This window comes from Cervus elaphus, chromosome 19 (genome assembly GCF_910594005.1).
Source record: "Cervus elaphus chromosome 19, mCerEla1.1, whole genome shotgun sequence".
NCBI classification, from domain to species: Eukaryota; Metazoa; Chordata; class Mammalia; order Artiodactyla; family Cervidae; genus Cervus; species Cervus elaphus.
In genome coordinates, this window is record NC_057833.1 from 73,068,445 (window position 1) to 73,083,512 (window position 15,068).

At 51.7% G+C, this 15,068-nt stretch overlaps 1 protein-coding gene across 1 annotated transcript in view; it reads left to right on the forward strand.

Annotated features, from left to right (window-relative positions):
- The first annotated feature begins 1,882 nt into the window (after positions 1 to 1,882).
- Positions 1,883 to 15,068, forward strand: part of ITGB2 (integrin subunit beta 2) — a 30,806-nt gene continuing 17,620 nt past the window's right edge. Inside the window, exon 1 of the mRNA XM_043874392.1 lies at positions 1,883 to 2,055. The gene's annotated coding sequence lies outside the window, so the exon portion shown is untranslated. The remainder of the gene's footprint in view (positions 2,056 to 15,068) is intronic.

Consider the following 15,068-nt stretch of genomic DNA (forward strand, 5'->3'; position numbering starts at 1 on the left):
TCACAGGTACTGCAACCCTGGAACTCTGGGTTCTCTGAAATTTTTGAAACCATTGCTAAAGTCTTACTGTGTGCTCTTAGTTCACAATCCTTTCTTGTTGTTCTATTGCCCCTGCCTTAAAAATTTTTTTTTCTCATATTTCCTTCTTCTTCAGCTGGGTACTTCCTATTTCTATTCTTTTTTAAAAATATTTACTTACTTATTTTATTGACTTTTGGCCTCACTGGGTCTTTGTTGCTGCACATGGGCTTTCTCTAGCTGTGAAGCTGCAGGCTTCTCACTGCAGTGGCTTCTCTTGTTGTGGAACACAGGCTCCAGGGTGCACAGGTTCAGTAGTTGTGGCGCTCAGGCTTAATTGCTCCATAGCATATGGGATCTTAGTTCCCCAAGCAGGAATCGAACCCATGTCCCCTGCATTGGCAGGCAGGTTATTAAGCATTGGACTGGACCACCAGGGAAGACCTGCCTATTTCTCTTCTTCAGAAGAGTTTTAATAGTTACCACATGTAAACTTAAATGTTTCCTATCTGAGCACCAAAAAATCGATGCTTTCGAATTGTGATTCTGGAGAAGAGTCTTGAAAGTCCCTTGGACAGCAAGGAAATCAAACCAGTCAGTCCTAAAGGAAATCAACTCTGGATATTCATTGAAGGGACTGATGTTGAAGCTGAAGCTCCAGTACTTTGGCCACCTGATGTGAAGAGCCGACACATTGGAAAAGACCCTGATGCTGGGAAAGATTGAGGGCAGGAGAAGTGGGTAACAGAGGATGAGATGGTTGGATGGCATCACTGACTCAATGGATGTGAGTTTGAGCAAACTGCAGGAGATAGTGAAGGACAGGGAAGCCTGTTGTGCTTCAGTCCGTGGGTTCACAAAGAGTCGGATATGATTTAGCAACTGAACAACAAATCACAATGTATTATTAAAATTAAATATTAAATTAAAATATTAAAGTTAAGTGTTTCCTATCATTAGTTTAAAATCAACAGTTACTTAGGCTTAACAATTTTTACTTATTTCTTTGGTTACTGTTGCCCCCACACCCACCCTTGTATTCCCCTTGGATCTCTTCATCTGTCTGTCTTTGAGATTGCATCTTCCAAACAGAGTTAAGGGTAGTTTATGTATGTGAGACTTGGTTCATCTGAAGACTCTGCTTTCTGTTTCTTTATGGATGTAATCAGTCCGTGTCTCCTCTCCTCCTCTCTTCCTCCTCATCCTAATCCTCCCCTTCCTCCTGTGTGCTCTGTCTCTCTGAATCTGTACTGTTTTCTATCATTAACAGTCTGTGATAACATCATATGTTACCCAGTTTGGGGACCTTTTTCCTTCCTCCCAAGCCAAGCAGCAGCCCCTTCATCTGGATTCTCTCTCTCTTTCTCTTGGATCTGGAGCTTTTCCCCTGTTGATCGAGTCTCTCCCCTCTTGTTCTCTCCTGGAGCTCCTCTGCCCTCTGCCCTGTTCCTTTGTCCCCACAGCTGATCCCACAGCCTGCCCACTGATTTGCTCTCCACCTTCTCAATTCTGCCCTTTGGGCCCTGTGATGCTTTTCCATTTCTGTGATACAAGTTAGGATCCTCTGTGCCTGTCTGCTGCTTCTTTGGTAGGTGTGCTCAGTCTGCAGGCTCTCCCTTCCAGGGGTGCAAATTCCTGAGCCCTGCCCTCCAGGGTTCCCCATCCCCTGAGGGCACAGGCGGTGCTGCCAGGAGCCCTGCTCCCGCTCCATCCGACCCCACCCTGTTCCGCTTCCCGCCCTGAGCAAGTATAATGGATGTCTCCTGTGGTTGTTCCTCTGACAGCCCTCGGGCTGGAGCTGTGTAGGCAAAGGGGCCAGGGCTGGATGACGGGCCCCATGTGGTGTAATCAACCACATGTAACTACTTCCTCCAAGTTGCTGACTTAGAACAGGAAGCATCGCGCCTTCACCAGTGGGGTCTCCAGTGGCCAGTGTCTTCCCAGACCCGTGAAGCACCAGCCTGGTGAAGAGCAGAGCCGAAGCCCCTGCCAGTCCAGCCGGGACATCCCTGCCGAGGTCTCCAGGGCATCCAGTGGGTGAGTGGACAGAGGCTCCTCTGTGCCCGGGCTAGCTTCTCTGAAGGGGAACTGCTCAGCCTTGAGGCCCTGGCTGCTGTCTTTCCCGAGGGAAGCAGCTCTGAGGAGCCCAGGCTGCGGGGGTCCTGGTGGCCCCGGTCGTCCGCTCCAGGCCCCTTGAGCTGAGACCCCACGAGAAGTGCTGAGCCCACTGCTGCAGAGCTACTGGCTGCTGGGAGGCATGTAACCAAGGGGATGGGACCAGCATGGCGGAAGGATGCGCTCAGACCTCAGCCTCGGCCCCACCGTGGGAGTCTCTCAGCAAGGCCCAGGCACTTGCTGAGCCCCTGATGTGGGGGCCGTGAGGCCCCACGGAGCCAGAAGGAGGCTGGAGGCAGGCCAGGCCCCTCTGGAGGGTACGGGGTTGGTGCAGCCAGGCTCTGCAGGAAGGTTCCTGGGCCTCCCCCTCCTCACCCTGCCCTGTGCCTTCCTCTTACCGCCCTGGCCTGTCCCCATCCACTGTTCATGCTTCCATGGTTGGCTGGGCAGGTCTGTCCTCCAGCAGAGCCCCTCTGTGTGTGTGGGGGTGGGGGGTACCTCTGAGTAGGTATGTGTCTGTGTGTCCACGGTGCATTTTGTGTGTGTGTCTGTGCATATATGTGTGTCCACAGTACTTTGTGTGTGCCTGCGTGTGTGTGGTACCTCTGAGTGTGTGTGTGTCTGTGTGTATCCAGGTGCATTGTGTGTGTGTCTGTGTGTGTTTGTGTCTCTGTGTGTGTCCACGGTGCATTGTGTCTGTGTGTGTGTCTGTGTATGTTTGTATCTGTGTCTGTTCATGTGTATGTGTGTGTCTGTGTGTCTGTGTGTCTGTTTGTGTCTGTGTCTTTGTGTGACTGTGTGTCTGAGTGTCCATGGTACATTGTGTGTGTGTGTGTCTGTGTGTGTGTCTCTGTGTGTATCTGTGTCTGTGTGTGTGTCTGTGTGTCTATGTCTGTGTGTGTGTCCATGGTGCATTCTGTGTGTCTGTGTGTCTGTGTGTGTGTCCACCATGCATTGTGTGTTTGTATCTGTCTGTGTGTGTTCGTGTCTATGTGTGTGTCTGTGTATGTTGTGTGTCTGTGTGTGTGTGTATGTCCACCATGCATTGTGTGTGTGTGTCTGTGTGTGACTGTGTGTCTGTGTGTCTATGTGTGTATTTCTGTGTGTGTCTGTATCTGTGTGTGTTCATGTCTATGTGTGTGTCTCTGTGTGTGTCTGTGTGTGTGTATGTCCACCATGCATCGTGTGTTTGTGTGTCTGTGTCTTTGTGTGACTGTGTGTCTGGGTGTCTGTGGTACATTGTGTGTGTGTGTCTATGTGTGTGTCTGTGTGTGTATCTGTGTGTCTATGTATGTGTGTATGTCCACCATGCATTGTGTCTTTGTGTGTCTTTGTCTTTGTGTGACTGTGTGTCTGGGTGTCCATGGTACATTGTGTGTGTGTCTGTATGTGTGTGTATGTCCACCATGCATTGTGTCTTTGTGTGTCTGTGTGTGTGTGTTTGTGTGTCTGGGTGTCTGTGTGTGTGTGTCTGGGTGTCTGGGTGTCCATGCTACATTGTGTGTGTGTGTGTCCACGATACATCGTGTTGAAGGCAGGTCTGCATTTTCTCCCAGGGTCCAGAAGGCTCATGAGTTCTGGCCTAACAATGTGAAAATGCAGGGAGACAGTTAAGTTCTAGGGGGTCATTAGGTGTACGACCTAAATCTCCCACAACCAGGCCCTTGGAGGCCTGTGCCCCTGGGAGAGGGGACTCTTGACTGCCCTGGGATTTGTCCCGACGGGGATAAATCGAGGTATTTCCTGGGGGCTCAGCCGGCCTCGGGTTTCTCAGCTGAAACCCACGTGAACTTGCCTGCCCACAGCTGTCGGCTTGGGCCGAGCCAGTGCAGCCCCGGGGCAGGTCACAGTCAGCTCCTGGAGGTTTCTGAGGGGAGATACCCCTGGCAGTCAGGGGCCTCTCAGAAGCTCAGCAGAGGGGGCACCGCTGTCCAGGGGATGGGAGAGGGCCCCCACACACTGGCCGGACAGGTAGGGGACAGGCTGGCTGCTTGGCCTCCCATCTGTGAAATGGGCCAGCAGTTTACACTCCAGCTGACTATCTCATCGAATTGTGATTCAAAAATCACTTCCCTGGGAGGTGGCGATGTGGGCCTGTGGGCAAGGCTGGCCTGTGTCCCTAGGGCCCCGCAGGTTCAGCTCAGAGCCACGCCTGGCTGGTTACTGGACTGTGGCGAGGTCGTCACCCCATGGGCGGGGCAGCGTGGAGCCCAAGGCGGCCCCGCATGGCTCTGGCCCCGCTGCTCTGGAAGGCGTGTGGGGCGGGGCCCGGTAGCCTGCACCCCTGTCACTGCGCCTGTCCCTCAGTCCCTCTGGAGCCGACGTCATGGGGGCAGCTACCAGGAGCTAGTGACTGTGCCCCCGTGGGCGGCGGGGCCAGCTGAGAATGCCAGTGCTGGGGACACTGAAGTCCCAGTGACACCACAGGCAGGCGGGCTGCAATACTAATGTCGTCCTCGTCCATTTCCCTTTTCCCCAAACAGGACCTAAAATGGGCTGTGGGTTCTGTCGTCATCTCACCCAATCCCACCTGAGCCAGGAGCTGAGGTCTGAAGGAGGCGCCACCCAACCCGCCCCCCCCGCACTGAGCAAGTGGCCAACGGGGTGGGGGCCAAGCCCCGGGGCCCTGGGAGGCCAAGACCCCACCTGTCCCAGCTGTGCTGCCACCTGTCACCCGCCTGGCCTCTGGGGGCCTGTCCCTGGACATGGGGTCATGGTCAGGCTGATGGAGTCCATGTCCAGCTACCGCAGTAGGCAGGGAACCTGGGCTGTTCAGAAAGAGCCATGTCCCCCGCCTTCCCCTCTCCCACCTCCCCTACCTCTCCCTCCCCCACCTTCCCCCACTCACCCCCCGACTCTGGGCAGGGCAGGCTGTGCAGAGGGCAGCCCTAGGGCGGGCCTGGGGTTTCCAATCGCTCCCACCACTGGTGAGTGGGCATCTTGGTGACGCAGCAGGTGCAATCAAGTCCCCAAGCTGCCAGTCTGTGACCTGGGCAGGCCTTCCTGCTTGTTCCAGGGACCTCCCCTCCAATAGCCAGGTCTGTCTAGGCTGCTCACCATCCCAGCAGTCAAGCAGCAGGGCTGAGGATGCCAGGGAGCCAGCAGACCCAAGCTTCCACATGAGCCCTGGCACGATCCCTGTTCAGCATGGCACCCCATGAGGCCAGGTCTGCAACCATGCACATGGACTCGGGGCTGGAGTTGCACCACTGCAGGGCTCTGCTGGGGGCAGAGAGATGTGGGAGCCAGGCACCCTTGCTGCTTCTGAAACACACAGGGCAGGAAGGCACAGCTGTGCCCAGCTACCTGGAAGTGGTGTCAAAAATTGCCTCCAGCAGCTTCCCTGAAACTGGGGTGCTTCTCCTGGGAGCTATGAAGTGTGGGCTTCCCAGAGAGACAGAGCCAATGGGACATGTGCTCGTGTTTGCGTGTATATGTACAGACAGGTTGATTTGGTGGAGCTGACCTGTGAAACTATGGAGGCTGGCAGACCACAAGTCTGCAGGACAGGCTGGAGAACCCGCAGAGACCTGATGCTACAGCTGGAGTTCCAGGCCGTCCAGAGGCAGAGGTCTCTCCTCCTGGGGGTCACCGTCTTTCCTTTAAGGCCTTCAACTGGTTGGATGAGGCTCAACCACAGCATTGAGGGCAATCTGCTTTACCCAGAGTCCACTGATTCAATGTTGACTCCATCTAAGAGACATCTTTGCAGCCACATTCAGAGCAGAGTTTGAACAAACATCTGGGTCCTTGGGCCCGTGGACTTGGCACGTGAGACTCACGCTTACAGCGCCCCTGGCTCTCTGTGACTGGGAGGAAACCAAGGTCCAAAAGGGGAAGTCACTGTGACCTGTCCACAGTCACTTGGCGCTGGGCATAGACTTGGGCATGTCAACCCTGGGGTCAGGCTGATGGGGGCCCCAGGCCTGGCGTCTATCCTGGCTGTGGGGCTTAGGGACCCTCAGAGCCACCGTCCCCACCCCTGGGAGAACTGGAGCAGGTCTGGCCCCCCACCCCTAGGAATGGGAGCAGGTCTGGTTCCCCCACCTCTGGGAATGGGAGCAGGTCTGGTTCCCCACCTCTGGGAATGGGGAGCAGGTCTGGTTCCCCCACCCCTAGAAATGGGAGCAGGTCTGGTTCCCCCACCTCTGGGAATGGGTAGTAGGTCTGGCCCCCCATCCCTAGGAATGGGAGCAGGTCTGGCCTCCCCACGCCAGGGAGCTGCTGGTGAATCAAGGCTGTGGGTGTCAGTGGCAGCCAGGCCCGCAGGGAGGCTGCTGTAGGCATCACCCAGCCCTGGTCCTCTGGGACCTGGGTCCTGAGTGGCTGTCCAGGCAGGGACCATGCCTGCTGCCTGAGGCTCCCCCTGAAGACTGGCCATGTCTGCGTGGTCAGGTCGCTGTGGCCCAGGCCTTCACGGCCTCCACCCTCTGCCCAGGGGTCACCACAGAGCACACAATATGGGGTCAGATTCCTGGGTGCTCAGATCTGGCCAGCCTGCGATGCAGAGACCTTCGCACCCATGCGGTCTGATTCCACCACTCTGAAAGCTTCCAGGGGAGGGTCGTCCAGGGGAGTTGTGCCCTGGGCCGTAGCTAGGAGTAGCTGGAAGTGTTCCCTGGCTGGATGAGGAGTAAAGTCAGGGACTGAGGCCAGCCTCCTTGAGGGGCGAGACCTCAGCGGGGCCAGAGTTCCTGCCTGAGGGGCCTCCCCAAACATGGGGCATGCATCCTCTTCCAATGCTCCAAGGGCGGGGACACACAGAAAGAAAGCTTAGTGGGACCAGTGCTTCCACCAATCTATTTTTTTACTTTGTAAACATGTTTATTTATATATGGTTACAAGAGACAAAAAGTAAACACTTTATAATTAGTTGTGAGTTGGAACCATTCAACAGTGTTCTGGAGGCCCTTGTTGAATACCTAGTGATGAAAATCCACCAATTCGTTTTTTTTTTAATATTTATTTTTATTTTGCCATGCCAGTTCTTAGTTGAGGCAAGCAAACTCTTAGTTGTGGCATGTGGGGTCTAGTTTCCTGACCAGGGATTGAACCCGGGCCCCCTGCATTGGGAGCACGGATTCTTAGCCACTGGACCACCAGGGAAGTCCCCAATTCGTTTTATAAACAGCATGGATGTGGCTGTGCGTTGGCTTTGCAGTGGTGAGGGTTTCAGGGTGATGGGAGTTTGGGGGAGGGACAGGGGTGTGGCGTGCCACAAGGCCTTGGCAGAAGTCAAAATCCTAGAATCGAGAACAGTGCCAGAGACCAGACAGGTAGCACTTGTTCCGAGAAGGAGTGAATGAGTGACCGAGTTGGGAGCCGGCATCCCAGCAGAGAGTCACTTGCCCTCAGTCTGTGGACTGAGGACTGCCCTCTGTCCTCACTGGGGACAGAAAAACTGACCACTTTGGGAATCCAGAGACATTTCAAAGCAATGCATCGACCACCATGGAACTGAAATTTTCTTAAATGTGTGAATTTTTTAAAATCAGTTTATATGTTTATTGTAGAAGTTTTGAAAAATACAAACCGGGATAATGAAAAAAATTAAAAACACGTAGAGTGCTACCATCCAGCAGAAACAGGGCCTAGTTTGGTTATTTTTCACTTACTTTTTTTTCACACAGCTACAGTTTATTGAAAAACTTGAACTGGACTCACCGTTCACACATTTTCACGCTGTGTAGGTCCAACTTGTGAGTATCACAGTTGTTAAAAACAGTGTCCAGTTTGATAACTAGACCAAGGATCTAGGTATTTTGATTAGAATACCTGATTATCATCCAGAGCAGCCTTTTCAAATGTTTGATAACAAGTTTCATTTTTTTTTTAAATAAAAAAGGTATTTTATTGGCTTATATATTGAAAAAAAACACTGACAAATGACATCTAGAATCGCTGGATCTAGAACATCAATGACCTATCCATTGTTTTCTCTAAGGCAGTGTCTCGCCTAATGGCAAGAGGGCTCCCAGGAACATATTCCATGCAACCAGTTCAATAATTCCAGTAGGATACAGTAAAGTTTGTATTTCTAATAGTTCTAGTGAAAGTTCAAAGTTTCCATCTTACTGGCACTGATCAAAGGTGATTGACCAGATCTAGGTCATGAGCCTATTCTTGAAGCTGTAAGTGGATTCAGTCCCTCCTGAATATCATAAGCCAACAATAGGGGTGGATAGCTTCTGAAAGGAAAATTGGGTTGCTGGTAAAAGAAGATGAGCTGTGGATGATGGTCTCGCAGAGCCAGAAAGGCCTGCTATAGAGTCGAAGTGGACTTCCAAGCCCATAAATGTGGCCAGTAGAATTACTTGGCATATCTGCAAAGGGCTATGTGTAAGACATTTTCTACTAATTGCCACAACATCATTGCTTAGTGGCAAGCGATGTCTTTGCCATCAATTAAATCCTAATACCACTTAGCAGAAATTAAAGAGCTTTAATGGGATCTTGGACCTATTGATGAATGCCCAGGACAGTAGCTCATGCTGTTGATGTGTGGAATCAAATATCTTTACCCACTGGGGATGTCATCATTTAAATGGCCCTATTGATTTTAGGTTTTGGCAGGGCTTCTTTGACCCTGGAAAGCTTCAAGTTGCCTGAGGGGACGTCACCTAAGATGTAACTCCATGTTATGTAGTCCTGAATTGGACCCAAACTAACATCATCATCTGTCCTAGGGTGGTCTGGCCTAGACAGGGTGTCTGGAAACACTAGAGCAATTCATTTTATGTTTTATGTTTATTGATGAATTCATTTGGAAAAGCTGCTTCTAGGCATTGAACACATTGTAGTCATGTAAGAAGGACTGATTATTTGGAAAATGTTTAGTTATTGTATTGACATTTTAAAAAATCTTCAGCTTTGTTGAGGTACAATTAACACATGAAATTTTAATATATTTAAAGCATACAACATGATGATTTGCTATATGTATATGTTGTGAAAGAATTCTCACCATCAAGAATGAACACATCCATCACACCTCACATATTTATCTTTTTTTTTTTAATGAGAATACTTAAGTTCTGTTCTCTTAGCAAGTGAGCTAGTTTGAATCATTTATAATACAGTTTTATCAACTATAATCACCATGTTATACACTGGATCCTCAGGCACAAGTTTCATTTCTTTTCTTCTGAATTTTGTGTTTACAAGAGACTTTTCTATGGGGTATTTGCCTTTTTGCTTTTATTCCTGAGATTTCCTTAGACACAAAAATTACCATTCACCTTCTGCATGAGAGAAATACTGAATGTTTTCATCTACTCAATTTTTTTTCTACAAACTTTGTTTTTAGAGTCAGTCTTCTTTTTTATTTAATCTTTTGAAGTGTAGTTGATTTACACTGTTTAAGGTGCACAGCAAGTTGATTTGTTTATATATATATTAATATGTGTACACATCCTTTTTCAGTTTCTTTTCTATTATGCATGCGTGCTAAGTTGCTTCAGTCGTGGCCAACCCTGTGCAACCCTGTGGACCTTAGCTTGCCAGGCTTCTCTGTCCATGGGATTCTCCAGACTACAATCCTGGAGAGGGTTGCCATTTCCTTCTCCTTCCCGTTATAGGTTATAGGTTATTACAGACACTGAATATGGTTCCCTTCCCTGTGCTCTACAGTGGGTCCTTGTTATTTATCTATTTTATATATAGTAGTGTGTAAATGTTGATCCCAAACTCCTAATTTATCCTTTCCCACTCTCTCCCCTTTGGTAACCAGACGTTTGTTTTCTATATCTGTGAATATGTTTCTGTTTTGTAAATTAATTCATTTGTACCAATTTTCAGATTCTACATATAAGCGATATGATACAGTTTCATATCATTTGTCTTTCTCTTTTTGACTTACTTCACTCAATGACAATCTCTAGGTCTATCCACATTGCTGCAAATGGCATTATATTATCCTTTTTACAGCTGAGTAATGTTGTTCAGTCACTCAGTCGGGTCTGATTCTTTGGGACCCCAGGGACTGCAGCACAACAGGCTTCCCTGCCTTCACCGTCTCCCGGAGCCTGCTCAAACTCATGTCCATTGAGTCAGTGATGCCATCCAACCATCTCATCCTCTGTCATCCCCTTCCCCTCCTGCCTTCTATCTTTCTCAGCTTCAGGGTCTTTTCTAATGAGTCAGTTCTTTGTGTTAGATGGCCAAAGTATTGTAGCTCCAGCTTCAGCATCAGTCCTTCCAATGAATATTCAGGATTGATTTCCTTTAGGATTGACTGGTTTGATCTCCTTGCAGTCCAAGGGACTCTCAAGAGTCTTCTCCAACACCACAGTTCAAAAGCATCATTTCTTCAGCTCTCAGCCTTCTTGATGGTCCAACTCTCACATGCATACATGAATACTGGAAAAACCATAGCTTTGACCATATGGACCTTTGTTGGCAAAGTAATGTCTGCTTTTTAATATGCTGTCTAGGTTGGTCATAGCTTTTCTTCCAAGGAGCAAGTGTCTTTTAATTTCATGGCTGCAGTCACCATTTGCAGTGATTTTGGAGCCCCCCAAAAATAAAGTCTGTCACTGTTTCTATTGTTTCCCCATCTATATGCCATGAAGTGATGGGACCAGATACCATGATCTTAGTTTTTTGAATGGTGTTTTAAGCCAGCTTTTTTACTCTCCTCTTTCACCTTCATCAAGAGGCTCTTTAGTTCCTCTTCACTTTCTGCATAAGGGTGGTATCAACTGCATATCCGAGGTCATTGACATTTCTCCAGGCAATCTTTTCTCCTGGCTGAGTAATATTCCATCGTATATATGTACCAAATCTTCTTTATCCATTCCTCTATTGATGGACATTACGTTGCTTCCATGTCCTGGCTACTGTAAACAGCACTGTAATAAACAATTGGGATGTGTCTTTTCAAATTAGGGTTTTCATCTTAGAGTCTATCTCCTTAACAGTTTCTCCCTTGGTTTTTATGCTCAGCATCCTTACTCTGAAATACAGAGTCTCTCATTCCTTTAATCATTTCATTTCCTGCACCTGGGTTGACCTGGCCCGGGATGTGAAGGGGGCACGTCTCCCCAGGAACGTGCTCTGCCCTGCACCTTCCAAGGCCAGAGTCCTGCCGCTCACTTCTCTCTCCTGGCTGCTGATCTGAGGGCCAGGACAGCACCGACTCTGTCCCAAAGCTTTCTAGATGAGTTTCAGCTGGCCACTGCCCAGCTGGCAGCCGCCATGCCCCTTCCCTTTCTAAGCTCCCTGGCAACTGCCACACACACTCTCTTTCAGATGACCTGGATGGCTTTTTCCAAAGAAATGGGTGGGTTTCAGTGTCTTTATCAATTTTAGCTTTTGTGTTTGTCATCAGACTCTCCAGCTTCTTCTGTTGTCTGTTTCCAACCTCCCTGACCTTGCTTCCTGAGCCCTTGGCTCTCGCCCTCCCCTCGCGCTCTCTGTCCTGCAGGTGTCTGTGATGACACACTTCACTCCTTCTCATCCAGCACAAAGCCACCTAGGCCCTTGGGCGTCTGTCTCCGCGGGGACAGAGGTTGTCACCGTGTTGATCTGTGAACACTGTGCTCTCTCCTTTCTGACGTGTCTGTAAACATTAAACTTGATTTCCTCTTGGACTTAAGCGATATTGAGCAGAGCGCCTTAAAGGTTCCAATTAGCAAGTGCGTGTTGGGGGGCATCAATTTGTTTTTCCATTTGGCCAGAAACCATGGCCCTTAAAATTTCTGCCACGGACAGTGAACTGAGCAGTGGTGAACGTGTGTGGTGGATTTTCACGGGCCTGAGAATGTGTGGGACTGGAGAATTGGTGGGTTGTTTCTTCCTCGGTTCCCTCTTCCATGGTCTGTCTGAAACTCTACGTCCTGGAGTGGGGTTGGGGGTTCCAGCCTCTGCTGCAACCAGCTTCTGTCCAATTCTTTCTTGTCTCTACATAAAGCAGACACAGCTAACTCTTAACTTTGTCTTCTTGGTTTAAAAGGTTGATACCTGTTTAAAGGTTGATGTAAACACTTTTTCTACATGAAAGAGGCTTGAATCCTCACCTCCCAGGATGAATTCTGGACTCTGCCTTCTCCTCTTGTAACCTCCTCCCAGAACACTTCTGTTCCTCGTCACTTACTGGCCATGCCTCCGGGTTTATGGCCTGACCTTGGTCAAAGGCAGGCTCTGATGGCAGTCAGAGGGGCCTCGTCTGGGGGTCTGCACTTTGGCAGAGCCTTTGTCTTTGACAGGAAGCTGATCTAACATCAGCTCACCCTGCTTCGGATGTGGGCCTCTCACTGCCTCTTGTTGAAACTTTTCTTTGTTCGTGTTTCCTCTTTTTCTTGTCTTTTACCAAATGTGAACTATGGGGTGTTGTGGCGTGTGTGGGGTTTAAAAGGAAGAGATTCAGTTTTTCTTCTGAGTCTCGGTCCTTGAAGCTCAGAGCTCTGTCCACTGTGAAGAGTGATCCTCAGGGCGCCCGGGGTCTCCGGATGAACCACTTCCTGTGGTGGTACTCAGTTGTGCCAGCGCCCCCCTGCTAGGCAGGGTCAAGCTCAAGGGTGACTGATGCAAAATCCTTGCCGGTGGCAGTGGGTTGGGGGTTGGCGGTGGGGTTGGGGTGGCCTTGGGTTTCTGAACCTGCCTGGACTTGGGGTTTTGCACCTCGAGTCCTGGTGCTGGGCTGCCCTTTGATCTGAGGAGCGTGCAGTGCAGCCTGTGGGCTGGCACATCATCAGGGAGGCCCCGCAGACCTGGGCTCGGGTGGCCAGCTGGAGCGCTCTCCTCCTTGCTCTTGGACCAGCTGTCCCAGCCGAGTCAGCACCCCAAGTACATGAGGGCTCTTCAAGCTGGTCCAGGCCCCTCCAGGCACACAGAGAGATGAGGCCGAGTGTGTCGCTGGGGGACCCGGACTGACACTGACCTGAGCCATCGGCACCCAGAGGGATCCTGGTCTGCAAAGGCCTATGATGCTGGTTTCAGGCATCAAGGCTCTGATAGCCAGTCCTGGCTGTGGGGCGCGGGTGCTGTGACCTCTGCCTGCAGCTGAGAGCAGGGCTGGCTGCAGGCCCCGCCTCTGCCTGCTCCCGGCTGGCCACCCTCAGCTCCCAGAGCTGCCGGAGGTCCAGGTGTCCTGTCCCTGAGGGGCTGTGGACACCGGGGCCAGGATGGAACTGTTGGCAGTGGCTGTCCCAATGCTTGAGTGGGGACGACACTTTGTGGGGACAGACCCCTCCCACTAGCTTCCTGCGGTCAAGGTCAGGGCCTGTGCAGTTGTCTTGCCTAACCGAGGTGCACTCCCTTCCCTCCAGGTGGCAGGGGCTCCAGGGGCACCCTTCCAGCTGTGATTGGCTCCCCTTCCCCCTCCCCCCCACCCCCGCCAGCCCCCCTGTGTGGGAGGGGCTCCAGCTGTGAGCAGCACATTCTGCAGCCTGGTGCTGAGGGGCCTTAGCTTCCCCAGGCCAGGAGGGGGTTCCCTGCCAGCTGTCGTGACCCTCTGGGGTTCCATCTGTGGCCACAGGAGCAAGCATGGAGAGCTGAGGTTATAGCCTCCCTGCCGAGCCGCATGCATGGTTGTGGCACTTGGGGTGGGGGGTTCCCCTCCTCTACTTGGAGCCACTTCTGGCTCAGATGTGGGGTGCTCTCCTGAGGCCACCTGGATCTGGCAATTCCCTGGTCAGCCGAGGTCATGGGCACACACGGGCCCCACAGGCCACCGGGCTACGGAACCTGAAGGGACCAGGAGAACTCTGCGGCAACTCCGGGCTTCCACAAATGGGTGGGCGTGCAGTGAACCGAAACCTTCCTCAGCTCTGCTCTGTGACCCTCGAAGCCAGAGCAGGGCATGAGTTCTGCTTTTGACCTGAACAGGAAGGATCCACGGTTGCATTTTGACACTTCTAGCTCCTGACTGTAACCTTGGCAGGGACCAGGGAGCAAGGTCACCTCCGAAAAGACAGCAGGGGGAGGCTGGGTGGAATTCAAAAGGACTGGGACTTCCCAGGGGCGCCCTGGGGTCCTCTTCCACCCAGAGCCCCTGGTACACATGCAGAGGTTATGCAAGAGCAGAGGCTAGGGCATGACCCACCCCCAGGGGCACTCAGGGCCCACAGGCCACAGCAGGGGCCACAACAGGGGCCACAGCAGGGACCATATGGCCCGCTACACAAGCACACGTTGGGCCGGAGCCTCTGCGGGCCCAGATCTGGGACCCCGAGGCCACCGTGCTGGCCAACACCATCAGCGGTGCACTGGGCAAGGTATTCAGGGCGAGCCTGTTCATCTTGGTTTGATCTTGGTTTTTGATAAAACACACCCACTTCCTGTCTGCTGCCTCTGGTTTGCTGGCTTCTCAGCACCCTCTCCACTCTCTTGGTATCAGATTAAAAGGTCGCAGACCTATAGGTTTCTCAGACCTGGGGGCTCACGTGCCCAGGAAGCCCTGCCATCCCTCCTGGAAGCTGAGCTGGAGGAGGTCTGTCACTTTGGGCCAGACCTGGATCCCTGGGGCACTTCCAGGGAGGGGGTGGGTGGCATCTCCCTGCGGGCGGGGCCGGCTGGCTGGGTCCTGCGCAGCAGGCAGTGGGTTTGAAGGTGCTGCGTCCACCTCCAAGACCCAGCGCCAGAACCAGTGTACCAGCCTCCCGCCCCACCCCCACCATCTTGCCTCTGGAGCATCAGGACCATCATTGATGACCCAACTCCCCATCCATGCCTCACTCCAGGTGCTGGGTTTTTCAGGACAGCAGGTGCAGAATAAGAAAAACACAATAGTAGTGGCCTACAGCTGGTGGCCTCAGGTAAGGCAGGTGACGGCTCTGCAGGACTGTGTGCTGGCCACCAGCCCAGGCTCACGTGCCGGATGCACAGTGAGGTCAAACAAACCAAAACACCTTGGAGCAGTGAAAAGTTTACTGCAGGGCCGAGCAAAGAGACTGTGGCTCAGGCCCCAAAATCCCCGAGCGCCTCGAAGATTTCGA